We start from the raw sequence: 4,493 nt of genomic DNA, 5'->3' as shown, positions 1-4,493 counted from the left end.
TTTTTTTTTAAGGTTTATAGGATTGCCTTGCACACTCTGGAGAGCAGGGATCATTATCTTCACTTTATAGATGGGGAACAGAGGCCTGAAGAAACGAGCATTCAGCCCAGGTAATGCTGCTGGGGCCTAAGTAGGGGACACTTAGGCATCCTGATTCTTCATTCAGAGTAGTCCAAGAAAAGGGCTTGGTATTCCTATGGGTTACTAGACCCACCCATGGGAAAAAAGCATGGAAAGTCAGTGATGGGTGGAGGGGGGTCAGGTGGGATCAGGAAAAGAGAGACTGAAAAGAAAGGCATTAAGGTCGTGGTTCCACTAAACTGAAGTGTAAGGTTGGAGTTTAACTGGATTCTGGATTGCTAAGGTTAGAGTTTGGGTGAAGGCAGGATTGAGGTTGACGTTAAGGTTGGGGTTAACTGGAATTATGATTGAGGTTGGGATGAGAATTAAGGTTGAAATTAGGGTTATCACAACAGCTAGAACTAAGGGTAGGGTTGATGACTGGGATTTGTGTAATGATAAGGAATAGGGTTTTAGTTTCACTTACAGCTATACTTGAGAATGCAGTTAAGTTCAGTCAAAGGCTGGATGGAGATTGATTTAGAATTGGGATTGCCGCTGAATTAGAAATGAGCTGGGATTCGAGTTAGAGTAGACTATGGTTAACGTTAGAACATGGGTTAAAGTCATATGGGCAAGAGGATTCATGATAATCAAAAATGAGGCTTTCTTTATGATACAGAAGACCTCAGACTACATCTGCTAAATCCAAGTTTGGCTAGAATTTTTATCCCTGTGCTCAGAGAGAATAACAATGACACATGTTGATTGGAGACCCAAGATTTTGGGGAAAGTTGCAAATATGGATGAGCCCATCTAAGGGGTATGAAGCAATTTAATGCCATGACAAATGTAACTTCTGAAGTTCTGCTACATGACCTCAGCTCACCACTAATCAAACTTCCAGAAAAGGATTTGGGGAGAGAAAACAGGAAGCTATTAATAATAAATGAGTCTGTGACATCAAATTGAACTAGAAGATGGGGTCCATCAGAAGCAGTTTTACTGAAGAGGGTATCCTGGTTTTGGAATCCAGAAGATGGGAGTTGAGGAAGACTGAGCGCCTATGTGCTCCTAGAGGAACAGCCACTTTTGAGAGCTCCACACAGGGGCCCCGCCAAGCCTCAAAAGGCAAGGCACGTTGTTGCTTTCCTCTGACCCACTGAGGGCTAATTGCCACCTCCTTGCAATTTAGGGCCCATAAAAGAAGCTGTCAGCCTTCCCTGTTGTGCCCTAAGCCCTGCAGGGTTTGGGGGACAGTGGTGGAGTGAGGGCAATGAGTATCAGCTTAGTTTTCATAGCATAGATCCAGCCCACGGCCCCTTCCCTTTGGGACCAGCCCAAAGTCCATGTTTCTCTCTGAGCTTCATCTTCAGCAGAGTAAGAGGGCCCACTGCTGAGAGGACCCCTACCCCAACTCCTCCCTCTCCTTTTCCCTCACCCAGTCTCTACCCGAAACATCCCATTTCCTCACTCACTTCCTTTTCAGGTTCCATAAAGATGTGGACAGATTTAGGAAACTGCTGGGGTTCCCTCTGTGCCCCTAGGGAGAGACAGTGACTAAGAAGCAGAGGAAAGGAACACAGGTGGCACCCAAATGGCTCATCCAGAGTTTCAGAGAGAGACAGAGACAGAGGAGGCAGAGGGGCAGGCTCTGACCTGGGGCCTAGCGCACAAATTTCCAAAAGGGCGCCTTGCTTTTCCCTGCGAAGTGCACAGCTCTCCAGGGGAAGATGGCCCTTCTTTTGTGCATAACCCCCAGTGTGGATTATATTTGCTTCTATTCTAAGACAAAAACAGAAACTCAAAGACAGAGGCTTAGAAAGCAGTGGACAGAGACAGAAGAGGAAAAAGGCTGGTCAAGAACCCAGAAAAACCTAGAGACTACTTCTGAGATGAGGTGCAGCCCCACCCCAGAACATTTTGGGGAAAGGACAGGACTTGGCCCACCTATTCTTCTTCCAAGATGCCCTTTACAGCAACTCTACACAACCCTGTAGGCTCTGCCCTCATCTGCCCCGACCTCCCTCCAAACCCTGCCCCAGACCCCCCAAGCTAAGGTTCATGTTCCCATCTCCCCTCCAGCCAAGTGGCTGTTCCTCTAGGAGCACATAGGCCCTCAGTCTTCCCCAACTCCCATCTTCTAGATTCCAAAACCAGGATACCCTTTCTAAACCGCACCCCGCCCCCGACACACACACACACAATCAGCAGGCTCCTTAACACCTCTCCCAAGTCCCCATGTACACGAAGCTCACCCCTGCAACTCCCAGGAGTGAGCAGCAGACCCCTGGAATGGCCATGCAGGGGAAGCCTCTGAGGAAGGTTCTGGGAGCAGGAGTCATAAACAGTACAGAATGTACAAGTCTCAGGGTACAGTCACAGAAAAGCCAAGAAGTCACAGCAGCTGCTGCCTTTCCATCCAGCTCTCAGGAAAGGTTTGGAATTGGAGGACTACCAGGTGAGGCCATGCCTGGACAAGAATGGGGGGCTTAGAAGTGGTAGAGCTGGTGTGATGGGAGAATGTTGAGTTCAGCTGAGGGAGGGTTATAGTTAATTACAGGGAGATGAGAGCCATATGTGGAGTTCTGTTTCAGTATCTGGGTTGTGGTTAGGGATTGAGATCCAGATCAGGGCTGGCAGGTGAGAGTTTCAGACACATGAGACACAGGGACTCCCTGATCCCCTACTTAGGCTTCCTAAGCCTTCGTAATTCCTACTGGTCCACCTCAAGAGAAGAAGGGATGCCAGGAGGGAGCCTGGATATGCCCCTATCCCTCTCATCGAGTGATATGCTGGAGCTGGCCCAGACTTATAAGCGCAAACGGCATTGAAACAGTCCCCATCACTGAAAGGAGTGGCCTACCCACTGTTGTGTCAGCAGAGTACCATAGCAAAGCAAAGGTGGTTGATTAAATGTTATAAACTGAGCTGTTATCAAGGGAACAATGGAGAAAAGAATTTGTAAGGAGTATGTAAATTCCTGATGACAGACCTGAAGAATTAAGAGAATTAAGAGATAAAAGGCATCTTCACTTCACCAATATCAACCACATCCTGCAGAGCCTTCATCCATTTAGCAAGAGGGCTGGGCCTTGCACTAGGTGCTGAGGAGCAGTGATTAATGAAATGTAGAATCTGTCCTTCTAGAGCACCCATTCTGGCGGGGAAGACAGACAAGGGAAGAGATGCCAACCTCTCATCCCAGAATGATGAGCTATGGTGATCGAAGCAGGGCCCCTGACTTGGTGGAAAGGATGTTTAAACAGACATCTGAAGGACAGATATCCAAAGATGTGCTGAGAGGATTAAGAGTAGAGAGAGGTGGCCAAACAGTACTTCAGTTCTTAGGAAATAAACCAGGGCCCTGCCAGAGACCATAGAAGAGAGTGAAGTTAACAGAGACAGCTGAGGGTTATTTTTGGACTAAGGAGGGAAAGTCCTTGAGAACTGAATCTCTGAGGATGTTCTACCCAATCAACCAGAGCCAGGCCTTCAGGATGGACTAGGCAACTAAGATCCATCTTCTGGAATCATGTGCATGTTTTTAGGTGGAGAGAGAAACCTCGTGATGGATTAATCCATATGTCCACTAGGACTCTGACCCTTGAATTTATAGAAATAAAATTTACCTTTGATTCTGCCACCTGGATTCCTCCAACATATATCCAAAGAGGGGAACTGTGGTCCCCCATAGTCCCAAGGGCAGCCCCAGGCCTGCCTTGGCTTCCTGACAGTTGGCAGGGAAGGTGTGTGGAAGTTGGCAGGCAGTAGAGCTAAGCTGGGTGTGTGTGTTTCTTCTTCAAAGCCTTCCCTACTAAGCCTGTCCTGACCAGCCTTCCCTCTGTTTTCCATGTTTGTTTACTGTTGCCTGGACACTGGGAGAGGGAAGGAATATGGGGAAGGTGGTGCCAGAGCAGGCAGGGCTCAGAAGCAACACAGCTCGGCCAGGGCAGGACAGCAGCAACATGTCCAGCCCAATGGATAAACTGGAAGGTTCCCCACTTTCCCATCTTCCTCCCTCTGGCAACCCTCTGACTGCCCCCCAAAAATGCTCAGAAGAGCCCAGTGTTTCCAGAACTTTGGACACTTCCCCACATGGGGTCAAGGTGTACAGACGCTGGGGCAGGAGATATCTGAAGAGGCATTGTACAAAAAGAACCTAGACTTGTTTAGTGTGGTCCCAAAGAACTGGGGCTCCACAGTGGATACATAGGAATATATATTGACTCAATATTAAGAATTTTCTGAGCATTGGGGCTGATTTGAGATGGCTTGGGTTGCTTTATGAGGTAATAAGCACCCTGAATCTTAGGATATGCAAGCTCAGAATGTCCAACCATTCGGTAAGAGATTACAAAGGAGATTCAAGCAACAGAGGGTCCTTGGGGTTCCTTCCAGTTTTGAGATTCTATGATTTGGTGCTCACTCCC

This window comes from Pteropus alecto, unplaced genomic scaffold, assembly GCF_000325575.1.
Source record: "Pteropus alecto unplaced genomic scaffold, ASM32557v1 scaffold359, whole genome shotgun sequence".
In the NCBI taxonomy this organism is placed as follows: Eukaryota; Metazoa; Chordata; class Mammalia; order Chiroptera; family Pteropodidae; genus Pteropus; species Pteropus alecto.
The sequence above is the reverse complement of the archived record's forward strand: the minus strand, read 5'-3'. Positions refer to the sequence as shown.